Here is a 20,104-nt window from a genome sequence, read left to right on the forward strand (position 1 = left end):
AAAAATACAGAACAGTATTTACTAACATACCTTAACTGATGCATTAAAAAAGCAATTATTACATATAGATGCTGTCTACATCTGCTGTCATCCACAAAATAACACACCTGCAGGAAGTTCAGTTTAGAACAATCAGTAAAAGGGAAATACTGCATAAACATCTTTCCCAGGTCACATAACCATACACAAAACAAACAACCTTTTGTATAAAATAACTTATTTCTCACTTAGGTGACAGAATTTATTCATGTTAGGATGGTGGATGTTACATAAGGGAAGTGAATTATCTTAATTATTACTCATAGGAGACAATAGGATTAATTCAAACATTTATAGAAAACCATCTGTTGCTACCGATTATATGTTACACGTTTTCACCATGTAAATTGGATTGATTCATTATCATACAGTCAAATTAGGAGGGTTAGAAGAATTTGTAGCAGGTGGGGAGAGAGATTTTTTTGGAAAGGATACAAATTGTTAGGGATATGTTTAGCCAACATGGGTATACTGAAGAAATCATACTGAAATTTTTGCAGTAGTGTACATTAACAATGGAACAAACCTTAAATGGCTATCAAAATACCTTTTATGACAGGGGACCTAGAGAGCAAATGTTTTAAAGCCACTAACAGACAACAAATGTATTTTGTAACTGAAAATAATGTGTTACCAGTTATTTTTGTTGATGTCAATACAAACTTGGTCTGTTGTCCTACAAGACAGATTTCTGTCTAGCCACCTACATAAAATTCCCCTCATTTCCTTTAGAAGGGGAAAACTCTCTGATCTGTTGGTTCATACCGGTTTTAAGTTTGAGAAAAATTCCAGGATCTTATGTTACCCTAAAGCTACAGGCTCTACTCATTGTGTCACTTGCTCTTGTGAATATATAAGCTCCTTTTCGGACAAGATTAATGGAATAGGTTTTGAGGTTAATGATTCATTTTCTTGTGAGTCTTACCAAGTAATATATGCCAATAAGAGCCCATGTAATTGGTCAGACAAAAACAAATTTTAGGAAGCAGCTGAGAGAACACCTTAGAGTACAAGAATTAAAAAAAAAAATGAGTGTGAGAGTCCTATTGTAGAATGTTTTTTGAATTTTCATGGCAGTGAAGTTTATTATGGTGTTCATTATATGGTGTGTTTATTATGTGTATTACTGTGAGTTACTGTACATCAGATGGAAGTTATCTCCAGAATATGCTTTTCTATAGAGGGAAGTCTTTGTATATCAGTGTCTTAGACTTTAGTCCCCCAATGGTCTTAATAAGGAAGCTGACAAATATTTAGTTTGATTTTGAAATTTAATTGTTTAATTAATTGCTGCGTTTTTATATTCTCATTTCCATTGAAGGTATTTGGCCAAGGTGCTAGTAGTGAAGTTTAAAAATGTTTAAACTGCATACTACCTTATTTTTAACTTTTTTTCTCTTCACCTAATAGCAACAAAGCAAGAAATATGTACAGTTTAAATGTCTACAAAGGATTTCACAACACTAACTAAAATTGCATGACATCACCATGCATGATGACATAATTCTGAACAAGATCATTAAGGTGACAACTTCAACCCAGGTCTTTATAGTACAACTGATACATCGGGATTAAGGTGTTTCTTTTTTTCTCACATCAGTATTACATTAAATGCACAATCCCCACACATAGTGCATATTTGTTTTTCCTTGGTGATTGGCCCATTCTTCACAGAGCTTATATTACAAATGATGCTGTCTTCTCTTACCATTTCATACATCGGGCCCAATTCCAAGACAAAGGTTACACAATCAACACTAAATACTTTTTCACAGTATTCTGAACCTCTGGATACTCGCTCCCAGTTGCTGCCTTTCAATATCTGGACCTCAGTACCCATTCCTTATGGTGTCAAATGAACTTGCTCATTCTGCCTCTCTTGTCCCCTTTTGTTATTTTATTGTTATCCACATTTCCTTTATGACTCTCTTAATATTCTGTTCCTCATTTTCCTGTGATTTATCCCAGTGACAGATTGCTTACTCTGGTGAGGTTTTTTTTTTATTAATTTCTATTACTTTTATATCATTCATTATTCTTATTACTTCTTCACTTTTAGGTACCTGAACTGTTTTATATGTTCCTATTTTTTTCTAAATATTACCTGTATATATAGTAAAGCCTCAACATGCACATGCTCCTGTAACTGACTTATCTAACGCAAACAAAAAATCTATTTTTAAAAACTTCACTTGTATCCCGATATCTTCTGGATTAATGCTTATACAGCCTTGTGGAATCTTCTGGACTTCCTGCACTTCCCAAATATACCTTGCCAGTCCCCTTTTTCCCTTGTTGCTCACATAGTCAGCATATTGGAGTTTCCCCAGAGTCAGTTAATGAATTCCATCTGATGTGTATAAATATTTGTGCAAGCATTTTCATGTGAATATTCTAAATTTTCCAGATGCAGTCACCACTTTTGGGGCTTTACAAACTTTCCAACCTCTCTGCCAATACCATTGCCAATTTGTTTCTTATCCTATTCCTATTCTTGCTTTGTAAATTCTACTGATTGTTATTTTATTATTAGCTTCAGATGTTTTAGCTTCTATTAATAATTTGACAACTCTAGTTTCTATAGATTTCTTCTCCTGACTTCAACAACACACTTTACTAAAATTCCAAAATAATCCTCAACATTTCATAATTTCTTCAGTGCATGGATTACATTTCTCCACAAATTCCTCCCAATCCATTCTGCCCACCCCCGTTTTACCTGCTCCAAATAACTAACTCCCTTTTTTCCACCACTTGTTTAACAGAACCGAATCTACTAAAACTTGTTTACCCATCCCAATTGGCCATTACTTATATTTCCACATTACTAATTCCTTGTTATTCATGATATTTTGTAGGCTGTTACAGATTAGACCAGTGTATTTTTTTTAGTTTGATCTGTAATCAGTGCCAGTGCCCCCATATTTAATTTTTTACTAATTCCTCCACAATTGCACTATCGATGTGCTGGAAATCAAATTTATATTTCTGTGACTGAGGGCTTCAGCAATGGGAAAACAAAACTGGTTAAGAGGCTGAAAGAATACACGGAGCTTGGCTCCAAAACTGGTACTTCATTTAAAAGAGCTCCAGAAACGGGATTTACAACTGCAAACCCAAATGGAGCAATATTTCTCACAACTAATACAAGTGGAAGAGAAAGAAAATATAGTTAAAGGCTTGGATCACAACATGGGTACCTGTGAAAGAATGTTGCAAAATATGAACATCTAGCACTGAGACAACAGACTGCAGTTTATGCAGTTATTAAAACACAAGACTGTGAAACTGGGCAGCTACTGAAGCCTTTTGGAGAAACTTCAGACTTGTTTAAAAAGCACAACAGTCTAGAGTTGGATGGTGAAAAGGAAAATCAGAAGTTTTAGAAGTTTTAGAAATGTCGCCTCTCCCTCTGGTTCAGGAAGAGGCGCTACTCGCAGAGGATAAAAATAATGGCGGTTAGCTTGTTCTTAGAAGCCTTAAGAAATGCAAAACTTCAGCAGCAGTTGGCCTTCCCTCAGAAATGTACACATTTTTATGTAACACATTTACTTCTGTTTTTTAAGCTAATCAAGTCACTCCATCTAGTTGAAAAAGTGTAAGCTCATACTAACAGACGTCATCGTTAAATTAGGAGTACAAGATTTTTTACTTTAATAATAGCAAAGATGTTGGTATGACCCACTGACACATTATTCAAACTGGAACAAGGAAGTTTTATACAAACTACAACCATATTTCATAATTTAATATCAGCCACTTTCACAGATGTCAATAATAATGACAACTATTAGTCAGTTTTGATGCTGAGAAAGCATTTGATTGTGCTGACTAGAAATATCCATTTATATTATTAAAACATATGGTCCTTTCAGAACACTATTAGGATACAGAGTAAATTGCATCAAGAGGGGCACTGTGCAGTTTAGGCTAGATCCAAACTTCTTCAGCTCTCAAGTTAAAAGGGGGAGCCAGGAATGGGTACCCCATTGTCTCCAGGTTTGTTTGCATTCAGTCTTGAAACACTGACAGAATTAGATCACTGAACAGAAGAGAAGGCTACAGTACAAACTGCTCCTTTATGTCAATGACCTGTAGGCATGTCTGCCCAGAACACAGGAGGACTTGGGAAGAGTTGTTGAGGAGTTTATTTTGTTAAATTTTCAAACTATGTAAAAGACAAAAGACAGCTCATAAGAAAGAATATGAATCGGTGATTTCTGATTTTTTTGAGAAAAAAACAAATTATACAGCCTATTTAGGGATCCATTTGGTGGGACACAGTCCACAGCTCCAGAAGATTGCATCTTTTTACACTTGAATTTCATGCAGGAATCCCAGCCATTAAAATGGACTGCTGTGTTCCTTAACATTTACGCAGTACAAGTTCTGCCGGTCTCCCTACCAGTTGGCTGTTAAGCTTCAATGAAGATGTTAGTACCAGAATCTCTGTAATAAAATAGAGTAGTTTGGGAAACCCTAACACTACGCAATAAATTAGGATAATTAGGATAGTCTGTCCTTGCTGTCCCACACTCCCTGCATTTTTATCCCTCCTGAAACTGCTTCCCAAGCAAAGTCCGAACAATCTATGGTGACTGCTTAGGAGCAGGGAAGGGGAGACCAGGCTTTATCTGTTGTCTCCACTAAAAGATTTCTCTTCTGACAAACCTAGCACTGTGCTTTCTAAAGATAAATGGTGCTGATTCTGGGATCAAAGAGGTTTCAGACACCACTGTATTTGTCTCATGTGGAGTCTTGGCAGTGGTATCATGATAATCATAGATGCCATGAGACCCAAAATTCTGAGGTATTCCCTTGCAGAGACCAAATTCTGAATGGAAAACCTTAGAATAGATCTAAATAAAGATCTACATTTTCCTCTGGAAGAAAAGCTATTTGAACTGAGGTGTCTAGTTGACATTTCAACACAATACTGTGGGAGGACGTCAAGAAAGACTTTTGAATGCTATCTTGGAATCTCAGCTTGTGTAAGAACTCTCTCACCCAAGAGAGATACTTCTGACACTTTGAAAAAATACTCTGCAAAGATAAGCAAGTCATTAAACATGGAACAATGTGGACCCCATGTAGCCTAGAAGGTAGACACATTCACAGAGTAAGACAGAGAACTGATAATATAATCCAGACACACAAAACCTTAAGAAATGTCTGAAGTTTGGATGAATAGGGATGTAATAAGCATTTTTCAAGTTTCATGGGAAGACTAGAGTTAAAAAGGAAGAAGAGGTAAAAGGTTAAGTGAATTTGTTTGAATTTGGGCACTAGCACAAACAGGTTTAGGAAAGACAGATCAAGAACTGGTCTCCAAGCATTTTCTTTAGCACTAGAACATCCTTGAATAAAAAACTCTTTCCACCTGTAAAAGAGGAACTTGCTTTATCACGCCTTTGGACAGTATGTTAAGAACAGGTAGAAACAACATTCTGATCTGAAGGCTGAGGAATGACCCCCTGAAAAGGAGGACTCTCCACCCAGTGCTATCTGTAATCTTGATGAAAACTTTCAGAATCAATTTGTCTGAAATAATCTGTTGCCGATCAGAAAAATGGAAATTCAGACTTTCTGACAGAAAACAGTGGCCACGTGGGAAGGGGGGGGGGGGTGTCACATTCAGACTTGTTGGAATGTCCTTGGTTTTTGGAGGTTCAAGACTTATTTGGAATACCCTTACAGCAACTTCTTGAACATCTGTTTACCTGAATTTTGTTGAGACCTTTTTGCCAAAATTGTATTGGGCATCTCTTGTACAAGTTGGTAAAGGAGGGATGAAAAATCTTAGAGATTTCCTGGATCAACTCTCGCCTTTTATCACAAGTTTTGATCACATCTGCAGCAGAGGAATGCTAAATCTTTATCCAAGGCAGAATTTAACATCTCATTTTTAACATGTGGGAGGTTCTGAGAATGCAGTCATACAAACCTCCTCAAAACTGTACCAGTTGCCATAGTCCTGGAAAAGTTTCAACAAAGTCGCACATCCCCCAAACAATGAGTAGTGACTGTGCAAGAGAAGACATCAAGTTATTTTATTTTTCTCGCAAGAAGAAACTGCAGATAAAACATTCCTCATACTTTCACAATTTGTCAGAGCAAACTAACTTATGAGCCTGACAACTGAAAATTCTGAAAATCCTACACTTTCTCATACTTAATAATATTCTCATCCTTATCAGAAATGATAAGATCGTAGTTGTTGAGCAGCAGTGGGATCAACTAAAGCTATGCTGGATCAGTTTTTGGAATAGTGTATAAAAATGTAAAAGACTGAGGAATCCTATCTGCTTTTTAGTGTAGCTGGCTGACTATCTGGAAAATTGCAGGCAGTAACACATCCTCTAAAGCAGATAGAGCAGCAGGAATGGATGAAGGTTTAGGAAAATCCTTCTGTAACAACTTGTAGTATTTTTTGAGGGAATGAAAAAACCTCAGTGTTCTCCCACTGAAAATACTGCCACATTCTAGCAACAGTCACAGAGAATGAGAAAACACACACTCAACCTGGCTCTCCTCTGAACCTACCTCTCAACCATACTGAATTCCTTGGAATTTCCCAGTTTTGAGGCTAAAATAATGGGGTGCCATGAATTCCCAAGTGGCCACTTCAAATCACAATTTTGTTTATGGCCACAGACCTGCCCACAATTTGCAGGAGTACTTAAAGAGGAAGAGAAGTTCTTGTTCGTTTTACTTGCTGCCTGGAGTCTACTTCAACCCTAAACAGTCTAGGGTTTTGCAACTGAAGGCCTTACATTTGAACAAATTACACTATGCAAAAGTTCTTCCAAAGGTGAAGTGACAGATGAGACCTGCTAGACACAGTTTACACTCTCGGAGCATTTCAAATGATGTGTCAGCTCTACAATATCAGTGTGCATTTGCAGCTAACATCCCTCAACCCTCACATCTAAAAAGACATTTGCTTGCATTCAGTCCACCCACCGATTAAATTAATAAGTAACATGAAACAGGTGTGGACAGGGCTTTAATACCAGCAGCTGTAGTCTGAATAAAATTAGTAAGTAATTGTGGAATATGTTGTCCAGACGGACCAAGTACATGTGACTATTTGCATAAACACTTTGAAATTAATAGAAAGATTTTATATTGTGTGTACAAGCTTAAAGAAGAAATGCATGAAATCAATTTTTTGTGTCTTATTTAACATACTTAAGTTAATAAGGAACAATTATAAATAGGATTCAGTGCAGAAGGTCAAATTGTACAACCGGGATTGAAAATTCAGCTGTTTAATACAAACTGGAACGGCCATTGCATATACAAAAGGGCATTTCTTGTAAATACCGATAGGCAATATTTACGTGCTACTGCTCTGTTACAATTACTAATCTTGACTGCAATGTGAGCTACATAAATAAGTAAATACAACATAGATGAACATGAAAAAACAGTGTGCCAAAAACAACACTACAATGGCACATCAAGACATTTTGCTGCAATTGTTCCCAGGCACCCTTAAAGAATACACATACTATAGCCATGCAAATTAATAAAATACAAAATCAGTGTAAATTCACATTATCATGAAACAATTATAATTGTATCTTCAAACAATGAAGTCATGTTACTCTCTGCAAGGTTGCATGGAACAAAAAATCATAGATTTTTGTTCCACGGGTAAAAGTGAGACAGAAATAAAATTTCTAATGAAACACAAAATGGTGGGTGGGACCATAGATTCATTTAGCTACATGTCCCAAAAATGGAAGGTCAGGTGCTGGTGCTTTGATCTCGGTCTGAGGCAAGAATCTGCAGCTTCACGTCCTAGTTAATTAGATGCGATAAAGGAAGGGTTGCAAATGCTAGCACATTACTACCAGTATATAATAAGCAACTGAAGGGCACTTTCAAGAAGATAAGAGATTCGATTCTTAAATGACATGGTAACTTTTTAAAGTGTTCTGATGCTTTTTTTTTATTTCTTTGCACATTTTGTCCTTTTAAGGGGACATAAGAAGCAGTTTTTGTTATGTTTCTGCTGTTTTACTTGAAAGAAAGCTACTTCCTGGTTTCCAGGGGGGAGTGGTGATGATTGACAGCCGGTGGGAGCAGAGTGTATTTGTGTAGCTAAAGTAAAAGTGAACACTTATTTGATGCATTTAAAGTGTTCTGGTGCTTTCTTTTTATTTTCGTGTACCTCTCAGCCATTTTAGGGTACAGAGGTAGCAGTTTACGTTATTTTTCTGCTATTTTATTCCACAGAAAACAATATTCTGGTTTCCAAGGGAGGTGGTGATGACTGACATTTGGGAAGGCCAATAGTGCACAAGCATTGTTGGGTGACTAACATCACAAACTGGACAAACAGGGAAAATGATAACTTTGTAAGGTGCATTCTAAACACTAAATCCTTTAACATGTAACAATTTGATAAAATTAGTTTGGCTGATTTAATTGAACAGGGTTGCTTACAATACACGGCTTATCAATTAGGACAGAAGAAAAGACCTGCACAAAAATGCCAGTATTTGTTAAAGTGGTAAATTTATAGAAGAAATGTAAAGAAACGGGATTAAAAAATAAACACAGTCTACAAGAGGAAGGTTTTGATAACAGCCTGGAAGAGCCAGAGCATGACAACAGTGCAGTCTGAAACTTAGTTTGAAAGTTCAATAACAAAACAAGGTAATTCAATAAGTAAAACACAACAGAAATAGAAATAATGGATACAATTCAAAAAGTGCAAATGCAGGAAACGTGAAAATGAGAAAGAAAAGGGGAACATTTGGGGTGATGCTGCAGGAAAAAAACATCTGATTCAAATTTTATGACAGTATTAAGCTAGATGAACTAATAATGAAACAAGAAAAGACTACTGATGAAGTAAAGGAAAAGCGCCAAGTTAATAATTCACAACTGAAAAAAACTGCTGAATGCTGACCCTGTGTGTGTAAACTGTAAATAGAAAACTAAAAATGCTGCACACACTAAATTCAATATTCCCAAAACAAACCAATAACAAAACGAGGTGAGTTGGAACCAGTGGGGAAAATCACTAAAGACAGTTAAAGACGTAAAACAACTTTTACTGAACGCTTTAAACACGTAAGCACTCATTAAAAGTTGTTTTACATCTTTAACGGTCTTTAGTGATTTTCACCACTACTGCGGTGGTGGTGCTGCGGTAGAGTTGTCGCCTCACAGTTAGATGTTACCCGTTCGATCCTCAGTTAAAGCGTCTTCTGTGTGGTGACATGCGTGAATGGGCATTCCTTCATTGAAGGTTGTGCATTAGGGCCGGCAAGCCAGCATGTAAAACTCTACTGCCAATCATTAGCGGACCAGACTTCCGCTGTGGCGACCCCTAACCGGGAAAAGCCAAAAGATGCAAAGTGATTTTCACCACTGGTTCCGATTCACCTCGTTTTCTCAATCTCATTGTGTGAACTGTAAACAATAGCAAGAATTTGCATGTCACATTCTCTCGGACCCTTAAGAATTCGCCCGGTAACGTCTTGTAGAAGGCAGAACACGTGAGATCTATAAAGAGTGGTATTTTTTGGGAGCTTTGTAATGCAAAGATTATAATTATTGTTGTAATGGAACAATGTTGCTCAGTAGGGCAGGAGATGGTCCCCAGACTTGAAAGTCAAAACCCTTAGCTGCCTGACCTACTTTTCATATGCCTTTGTCCAGATTTTTGATGTTTCTAGGTTGAGGTATGCCTGTCTGAATCAGAAATCAGAGTAAAAAAACTGCACCTATCCATACAACTTCCTGTTCAGATTCAGAATCTTTATTCTCTTCAGGAAAAAAAGGAATCCCTCTTTCTTTTACCAGAAACTAGTTTACAAGAAGAATCAATAGCCAGAATTAAACCCTAAACAAGACTCATTAAACTACCCCTATTCCAACCATAGTGGCTGTAGGTGCTACAGCAGTGGGAACCTGGGTAAAAAATGAGTGGCCTGAGGTACAACAAATGGCCACAGCAGAGTCACCCACCTGCAGTTGAGGCAATTTGCTATCCTGATGTATGGCAAAGGGTGTTTGCTTAACTTTATTTTCTTTTTTGGTAGATGGAAGAAGGACCAACAATGGGGCTGGTAATCTGTTCCACAGTCAAACAGAAAATGCTGCCTCCTTCCCAGTGAAGACAAGTAGCAAATACCAGTAAACGCTACCAGTCCACAAAGGTTATTTTTGACAGAAAAAAAAAGTAAATAGCACTTTAAAACACAAAGCCATCTCCACAAAAGAAAGATAAATAATTTCTCCACAGAAAGAAATGTTTTCAGTTACTTTACACTACTTTAAACTGATGGAAAAAATGAGTGCTCTGTCTAAAAGTATGTTACAGTCTTTAGACAGTCCATTAAAACACAACACTCCTAGCTTTAAAATAAATTTCCTGAAGAGGAAAATAATAAAGCATCAATAAAATGAGGAAAATGGAAAGTCCCCCAAAAGGAACTAACTTATCTGTCCTGCAAAGGAAAACGTGCAGACCATTGATCATCAAAAGCCTCTGATATACTCTTTGGTGGCAGTACAGCTCTGAAGGACTTTGTGCACAAACTTGTCTTTTAGTCAGCTCAGCTCAAGCTGATTGACAGTACGGCTGTGTGGAAGGTGCCCTGATGCTTTACAAGCTATCTGGACGTTTTAACCTTGGCAGAATATAACCTATACATATAAGACTACTGCAGCACTGATCAATATGATGAACATCCCAAACAGTACATACTAAATTAGAAGGGTATCATGGAAAGCCCTTCACACTATGCTCTAAATTAGGACAGCAGTTTGAGAACCCCCAACACTACACACAATCAGGAGAATAGCCTGGGAAACACAAACACTACACACTGAATTAGGAGAGCAGTTTGGGAAACCCTAACACTATGCACCAAATTAGGAGAGCAGTTTGGGAAACCCTAATACTATGCACTGACAGAGGAGAAGTTTGGGAAACCCTAACACTACGGACCAAATTAAGAGAGCAGTTTGGTAAACACTAACATTATGCACTGAACTAGGAGGCTTGGGATTACTGGACTGTGAGACAGATGAAGGTCAGCACATATCAGGCTATTTTACATCATCTCAAAAATAGACTATATGACATTATGAGAAGGCTTTACCATGTAAGGCAGTCATCTACCGGTTAATAAATGCGGGGGATAGGGGTCAGTGTTTGCTAGGTAAGCAAGTCAGCAAAGGCCTGATAAGAGATTAAAAAAAAAAAAAAAAAAGTTATGTTCTTACCATAATGTTCCAGCTGTGTTCTAAATGTATTCCTCCTCAATCTGTGTGTTTTGGATCCGACCCTCGTATCTGTCTCAGTCGTCTTCCAAGCTGAGGAATCAAAGCTCGAGCTCCTCCTATCCTACCCATAACGCCTCATTCCCCCAGTCCACCTCAAATTGAGTTTGCAGTAACCCTGTACAAACAGAATAAATCTTGCAGAAAACAAAGATGGCCTTATAAGTACCAGAGAATATAAAGTCAAGCATATACAGCGGCAGGGCTAGCCACCGGGTGGTGTAAAGCTTAGCTCAAGATGATTGTCACTATTGAAGTGGCATCCCCCACCCCATGTGCAAATTGGGAAACTGGGTTGAGGATGGATAAAGTCAAGCAAAAAGATCAGGAGCTCAACCGGGAACTGTGGTTCCCATGAAATCATCCAACATGTCTCTCATGGTCATGGACAGGGGGAAGGAGGGAGGGAAGGTTGAGGAGGGATGCTGGGACAATACAGATGGAACGTTATGGTAAGAACATAAATTCTTTATCTGATGTTGTCATTCCACCTCAACTTGTGGGACGGAGTCCCCAGCTGCAAAAATCCTATGGATGCCCTCATGGAAGGATATGACAGAGCACTGTAGAGACAAAGGCAGTTCTGTTCCAGGAGGTAATGTCCAACTTGCAGTGAGTAATGAAAGTATGAGGATTTGACCAAGTTGCAACTGCCCAAATGTCATCAATAGATACCCTAGACCAAAAGGCCTGAGAAGTTGCCATGGACCTTGTAGAATGAACATTGATTTTGTCCGGTAGCGGCATGTTCTTGGACGAGTATACAAAGGTAATCCAATCTCAACCATTTGGAATGGGTAGTCTTGGTAATGGCTCACCCTTTCCTTACATCAGAAAAAGATACAAACAGCTGTTCTGACTTCCTGCAAGACTTGGTTCTGACCAAGTAAAAACGTAATTACCTATGAACATCCAGATGGTGGAGAGTATACACTCCTTTGCTTTGGAAGTTGGGGAAGAAAATAGGAAGGTTGATAGTTTGATTTATATTATTTTCTGTATCTACTTTGGGTAAGAAAGATGGGTTGGTACGTAGGGAGACTATCTTTGTGAAAGACTGGGTAAATAGAGGAAAGGGCTTGTAATTCTGAAACCTTTCTAGCTGTGGTGATAGTTTTCTTCCATGAGAGAAATTTCAGGTCAACCTTAGCTGCAGGTTCAAAAGGAGGAAGAACTAAGGCCTGTAAAACCATGGTTAGATCCCATGGAGGAGTAGGGTCTTTGATGGGGGGATGAAGTAGAAAAGTACCTCTCAGAAGCATTTTGCAAAGTTTGGATGAAGCTAGAGATGATGAGTTTTCCCCAATATGAAAATTGGAAATAGCTGCTAACTGTACTTTCACAGTGGAACAGCTGGCTCCATTTTTGGAAGAGGAAAGTCAAAAAATCCAAACCTTTCGGAATGGGAGTAGTGAAAGGATGTGTGTTGTTGTTGGGCCCATAAGGAAAATCTCTTCCATTTGCTCTTGTAGACTTTCCTAGTAGAGGATTTATGAGCAGAGATCAAGATTCAATGGACCAGGGATGAAAGCTTGGAGTATCTAGCTATCATCAGAATTGGAGAAACCATGTGGTTAGATTCAGCCCTTGGAGAGTTGGGTGGGAGTGTCCCGATGGGTGAGATAGCAGATCCAGGATTGGACAGAAAAGTTGTGTAAAATCTTACCATAACCATAAATGTCCTTCTCTTCCATGTTGCAGTATTCTAGGTGTGGGATTTCCTGCCCTCAGGCGACTTGTACGTCGGCTACTATAAAAACGCTTCAACTTGGCTGTTGCAGTGTGCATGGGATGTCACACATAGGGCCATAAACCAGGGGCCTTACATGTAATGTCTGCACGCACAATCCTCAGAACTTGAAGGCCAGCAGGCAGAGAATAAGGCCCAGCAGGAGGGGTGCCAGTTGTTTACAGGTGTGTGACTTGGAGACCTACTGTAATGTAGGTAGTACAGGTAAGGAATAAGACCTGGGGTGACTGGTGGGCGAGAAGGAATACTGCAACATGGAAGAGGACATCTATGGTTATGGTAAGATTTTACACAACTATTCTGTGTCCTATTCTCATGTTGCAGTATTCTAGGTGTGGGAGCGTACCACAGCTTAAGAGGATGGGAGGGTGGTGGTAGATGAAGAGGGTTCTACAAGACCCTGCAGGATTGTCCTGGCGAATCCTGTCCTAGCTCTGGGAACTTGGTCCAATGCTTGGTGAAGGTGTGGATAGTGGCCCAGGTGGCTGCTTCCAAAATGGATGCTGTGTCTAGGCCTTTCATGAAGGCCCTGGAGGTGGCCACAGCTCTAGTGGAATGGGTCTGGATTCCCCTTGGGGGTTCTTTTCCGTGGTGAGAGTAGTATAAGTAAATAGCTTTCCTGATCCAGCATGCAATGGTTTGCTTGGAGGCTGCCTTGCCCAGGGCGCTGGGGTGGAAGGAGACAAAGAGCTGTTTAGTCTTTCTGATGGCCTTGGTCTTGTCCAGGTAAAATCTAAGTTGTCTGTGCACATCCAGGGAGTGCAGTATCCTCTTCCCTTAGTTAGTGGGTGAAGAGAAAAAAGGTGAGCAGATGAGTGGATTGGTTAAGAGAGAGATCATTGACCACTTTAGGCATAAAGGAGGGGTTGGTTCGCAGAGACACCCTGTCTTTGTGGAAGATGGTGTAGGGGGGGGCATTAAAGCCTGCAATTATGACACTCTTCTGACTGATGTGATGGCCACCAGCAGGACTGTATTCCATGTGCACATCTGTAAGGAAGAAGGCCAGGCCGGTTCAAAGGGGTGCTGGGTTAATTTCTCTAAAATGTAGTTAAGGTCCCAAGGTGGAGGGATAGGTTTCCTAGGTGGTCTCATGTGCAAGACCCCTTTAAGGAAGAGCTTTACGTCAAGCCTGGCCAGCACGGGGGGTTCCAGGGGCAGGCAGCCTAATATGGCGGAGAGGTGTACTTTTACAGAAGAATAAGAAAGGACACTTTTTATCAATTGACACAATTAGTTTAGAACCAGGGGAATCTCGGTGGAGCTAGAGTCCCTTCCCTTTTGCAGACACCATTTTGCAAATCTTTCCCATTTAGCCAAGTAAGATTTTCTGGTGGTAGGTTTCCTTGCCTCCCTTAGGACTGAAAGCATGTCCTCTGAGTAGTGGTCTGAAAGGGATCAAAAGTTTATCACCCACAGAGTCAGAGACAGCATCTGTACCTGTGTGTGTAGGAGAGTTCCTTTGTCTTGTATCAGTAGGTCCATCTTGTAGGGTAACAATGTGATTGCCCTTGGCTAGTTTGTGAATTAGGGGGAACCAGCGCTGCCTTGGCCAATAGGGAGTCACTAACAGGAGTTTTGGTTTGTCCTTCTGAATTTTCAGGAGGACTTTCTGAATCAGTGGGAATGGGAGGAATGCATAAAGGAACTTCCCCTCCCAAGAGATGCTGAAGGCATCCACTCTCCATGCTAGAGGGGAGTGGGTTTTTGAGCAGAAGTTATGCAGTTGCCTATTCTGGGGGGGGAGGCAGACAGGTCTACTTGTGGAGCACCCCACCAGCTATGTCTAAGACCTCCCTGTTCAGCATCTATTCATGCTGAGGTGAGGAGGTCCTGCACAAGGGATCTGCTTGGTGGTTTTCCTGTGAGGGGATGTAGACCGCATGCAGGACTAAGTTGAGACAAGAGGCTAAGTCCCACATCAGCAGGGATAGACTGCACAGCTGATAGGCCTTTGTTCCTCCCTGCTTGTTGAGGTACCACATCACCGTGGTGTTGTCGGTGACAATCTGGAGCACCCCTGGAACAAGAAGGGGAGAGAAGGTCAGCAGAGTTAAGAAAACTGCTGTCATTTCCCTGATATTAATGTGTTTAGCCTCAAGAGAGTGTTGACATTTTTCTTGAATTTTGTAAGAGGACAGAGTTGCTCCCCAACCTGAATCTGAGGCATCTGTATGCATAACTTGGATTGGGGTGGGGTGGGGGGGCTGTAGTGGGAGCCTTGGGTGGAATTGCACTTGCTGGTCCACCAGCTGATTTCTGTTTTTGGACAGGGAAGGAGGGGGATGGCCTGTTCTAGGGGATGTAGGTGCTGGGACCAGGTGTTCTTCAGGAACCACTGCAACTTGAGCATGTGTATTCTTGCCAGTGGTAGCACGGGGATGTTTGCTGCCATTAAACCCAGGAGACCAAGAAAATGCCTTGTCGTCACCTTTTGGGATAGTAGAGCTTCCTGGAAGTGGGAAGTTAAAGACAGAACCTTGTCCTGAGGTAGAAAGGCCTTCATTGCATCTGGTCTGATTCTGTAGCCGAGGAAAGTCTTATCCTGGCTTGGGATCAGAGATGATTTGTGGAAGTTGATGGTGAATCCTAGGTTCTGCAGAAGGGACATGGTGAAATGTAGACACTTCAAAAGACCATCCCTGGACTCTGCCAGAATTAGGATGTCATCCAGACGAGGGTAAATCTGTATACCCTGAGTTCTGCAGAAGGCAATGGCTGGGACTAGGGATGCTGTAAAGACCCTGGGGGCCGTGGATAAACCAAAGGGCAAGGCAGTAAATTGGAAATGACAGGAAGGCCCAGAGAAACGCAGGAATTGTATGTGGGAATTCCTGATGGGTATGTGCAGGTAGGCTTCCTTTAGCTCTAGGGTGACCATGAAGCCCTTGGCTGGAATGAGAGGCAGCAGGGTGGGGAGAGAGAGTATTTTGAAAGAGGATACCTGAAGATGTAGGCTTAGAAAGGACAGATCTATGATGGGTGTCCAGGGGCCATCTTTTTTGGGGACCAGGAAGAGACGAGAGTAAAACCCCTTTCCTTCTTGCCCTGGAGGAACAGGTTCTATGGTGCCTAGCTTTAAAAGATCTACCAGAACTTGTGGGGTGAGATGGGCCTGGTTTTGGGGCAGGGAAGGGATGCCTCTTCTGGGTGGCTTCTCTTTCCAGGATAGGAAGTACCCTTTTTGGATAATGTTTAAGACCCACTGGTCTGAAGTGAATGATTGCCAAAGGGGGAGACAGGGGGAAAGGCAGGCTGACAGGGGGAGGTGAGCAAGGCAGTCATGCATTACTAGTGCCTCCTCTGTCCTGAAAGAGCTGTCTGGGTTGCTGTGGTGGAGCAGAGGATCTGGACTTAGTAGGTCTTCTAGCCCCTCTCCTGGACCTGGAAGAGGAGGGCTGTGGAGCACGTCTTACAAATGTGGCTTTAGCAGGGCAGTTCCTGTAAAACTTGGGTATGGGTGACACCAGCAGGTGCTTAACGTTCTGGAGTTCTTTGCTTTTTTCTTGTAGATTTTTAAAAAGGTTAGCAGATTGTTTTCCAAAAAGCACATTGCGGTCCAGAGGGGCGTCCAGGATTTTAGCCTTGAAATTCTTAGGGAGGTTCTGGAGTCTTAGCCATGAGTACCTCCTGAGGGCTGAAGTAGATGCTGCAGACCTGGCGGATGCTTCTGCAGCATTGTAGCTGCATCTGATGGAGTGCCTAGCTACCGGTTAGGCCAAGGAAAGTTTGGATGAGATGTCCGTCTTGCTGGGACTGTCGGGCAAGGAAGCCAGCGTGGAGGAGGCTTGAGAGACCAAGTCTAATACATACTTCGTCATGTGGGTCTGGTAATTTATGGCTCTGAAAGCCAAAGTAGAAGTGTATGCCTTCTTCCCCATCCTATCCATGTACTTAATACTGTCTTTGTCAGTGGGTAGTGGGGAGGCCGAGAGCAGCAGTCTAGATTGCTTATCCGCCGTGGTGGCAATAACAGCTGGGTCCGCCAAGGGTGGCTTAACTAAGAATTTGTGGTCCTCTGGTACTTTATAAAAGTGGTCAGGATGCTTAGGGGCTGGTGGCTGAGAGTCAGGGGCCTTAGAGGCTACGTTGAAGACATCCAAGTAAGCATGCAGAACAGGGGGAACTGCTGAAGGGGAGGGTGATTCCACTTGCAGCAGGTCAAAGTACCTTTTTTGGGTGTCTGTCATTTGGGAAGTATCCCATTTAAAGTAATCCTTCATCTTGGTAATGGTCTCACCAAACGTAATGTCCTTAGGGGGAGAGTCCCCCCTCCACAGATTCCTCATCTGGAGAGTAATATTCCTGGGAGGAGGCAATCTGGGAAACATAAGAAATGGACTCTTCTGATGATGAGAAAGAAGAATCATGTTCTTCTTCCCTGAATTGCGGGGTCATGGATGGGAGGGAAGAAGCAGAGACAGGCCTAGGGCTCAGAAGAGGCAGGGTGGAGGTGGCTGAGGCTGAAAGCCTAAGGGCCATAAAGGCCTGCATGAGAGAAGAAGTGAAGGCCTGCCAATCTGGTGCGACATCTGAAGAAGTGGAAGTATGTTTATTTTTCTGCTTCTTTTTGGCCAGAGAGGAAGTAGAGAGTGGCCTGGCGTCAGGTCTGGAGATTAGCACATCCGAAGTCAGAATCCCTGCCGGAGGTACCACCGAAACTGGTTCCCTCTCGACCTCGATGGGTGGCAATGTCTGAGTGAGCTCTGAGAACGTGCCGGTCATCGGCTGCGAAATGGCTTCTTCAAGGGACATTGCTGCAGTCGACGGATCCCCAGAGTGCACCTCAACCCCTAGACTGGCAGCTGGTGGTGCATCGGGAAGCGGAGCGACAGGCAAAGAAGGTCTAGGAACCTTGGCTTTCTTGCACGAAGGTTCAGGTGTGGCCTCTGATGTAGGAGCCATCCTAAGGGCTAACCATTCAAGGTGTTGGTTCTCAAGGTAGAGATTTAATGTGGCTGTGCAAGGTCTTAGGCACAAATGATTCACAAACAGCACAGGAGGAGTGATTGTGTTTCCGGCCCAGGCAAAAAAACAAACCTGTCATGGGCGCCCTTAAGGGGTATCTGGCGCCCACATTGGCACTTTTCCTTTTTCCCTGGCATCAGCTAAGGGCTACAACAACCAAGCGTTAGCTGGAACAATTGCCAAAAATAAGAAAATTAGAAGCCCAACGGACTACTTATGTTTATGATGTGACGTCTGTGAAGAGGCGATCATACAAAGCGAATGTCGCCTGTGGCTGAAAAGTTCTGAGGATTCTGAGTGCAGACATCACATTTAAGGCCCCTAGTTTATGGCCCTGTGTGTGATGTCCCATGCACACTGTAACAGCTAAGCTGAAGCTTTTGTATAGAAGCCGATGTAGGAGTTGCCTGAGGGGAGGAAATTCCACACCTAGAATACTGCAACATAGGAATAGAAGGACATCTAGTGTTATCAGCAGGCAAATTAGATGAGACTAAAGAAAGTTGAACCTAGATTTGGCAAGGCCAGAAGGGGGCAATGAGGATAACTTTGTTCTTCAACCTGTATGCTTTCTGCAGAAATTTGGGGATTAAAGGGACTGCAGGGAATGCATTAAGCAGACCAGAGGGCCTAGCATAAACCAGCGCATCCCTTGGCGACTGACCCTGTGCAGGGATTAGGTCAAAGAAGCTGCTCCATTTGTTGTTGAAAGGGAACGCAACAGATTTGCAGCAGGGTTGACCCCCATTTGCAGAAAATCATTTTGCCACTGATGGATTCAGGGACCACTCGTGAATCAGAACAACTCGGCTGAGCCTGTCCACCAGGATGTTGGACTCCCCCCAGAATGTGCGTTACTGTAATAAAGTAGTTGGTAGATATCGCCCTTTGCTAAACCCTCATCTCTTTTCGACAACACGCAAGTTCTGGTTTCCCTGTTTGTTGATGTACCAGACCACTGACACATTGTCTGACTGTACTGAAATTTTTCCCAGAGGAAGACAACTGTGTAGAGCTTGCAATGCTAGGAGGACCGCCCTCATCTCCAGGACACTGACATGCGATTTGGTCTCTTGGAAAGTCCATTTTAAGGGGTGCCTGTGTAATGACCATTGAACTGCCAGGGTTTATTGCAATACTCATGTATAGAAGGGCTATGCGTAACAGTTATTGTGGCTGCCATGGAACCCACAGCCCTCAGTACAAACTTCGCCATGGGGGCAGGGATGGCTAGAATCTGTCTGATATGAGATCACAAAGTTGTGATCCTGTTCAGAGTGAAGTAGGCCCTTGTTGAAATCATGTCTAGACGTGCTCCGATTAAGTCTATGGTTTGAACTGGCTGCAACTGGAAATTATGAATATTAATCATTATGCCTAGAGAAGTTGGGGCAAGTAGATACCTGGTAGGTGCGGTTAGGAGCCAGTCATCCAGATATGGAAACATGGAATCCCTGTAGCCTGGGATGGGCTGCAACAATAGCTATGCATTTGGTGAACACCCTGGGGGCTGTGGTGAGACCAAACGGAAGCGTCTGAATTGGTAGTGGCTTGCTCTCAGCCTGAAATGAAGGTAATGCCTGGAGCGCTTGTCCATTTTGATGTAGTAGTCCGCATCTTCTATAGAACAAATTCAGTTCTCCATTCTCAGAAGAGGTTGAACGAGCTGGACAGTGACTATCTTGAATTCTGAATTCTTTACAGATTTGCTCAGGGTCCGGGATCAGCCGTAGGTCCCAGCATTTTTTGGTACTAAAAAGAATCTTGAGTAAATGCCCGATCCTCTCTGGTTAGGCGGGACCTCCTGGATAACTTTTTTGTAGCAGCTTTGTGATTTCTTGAGCTGCCTTCTCCCTCTGATTGAGTGGAACATCGGGGAGGAGAGATTTTGGTTTGGGGTTTTCCAGAAAGGGAATAAAGTATCCTCTGGGTATGATCCTTAGCATGCACTGGTTATTCACGATGACTGCCCAGGTTTGTGGGTGTAAGGAGAAGTGCCCCACAACTGCCTCTAGAGGAGGGCAGTCAGGCCATCATTTA

This window comes from Protopterus annectens, chromosome 11.part0 (genome assembly GCF_019279795.1).
Source record: "Protopterus annectens isolate FY-2018-M chromosome 11.part0, PAN1.0, whole genome shotgun sequence".
Classification (NCBI taxonomy): Eukaryota; Metazoa; Chordata; order Ceratodontiformes; family Protopteridae; genus Protopterus; species Protopterus annectens.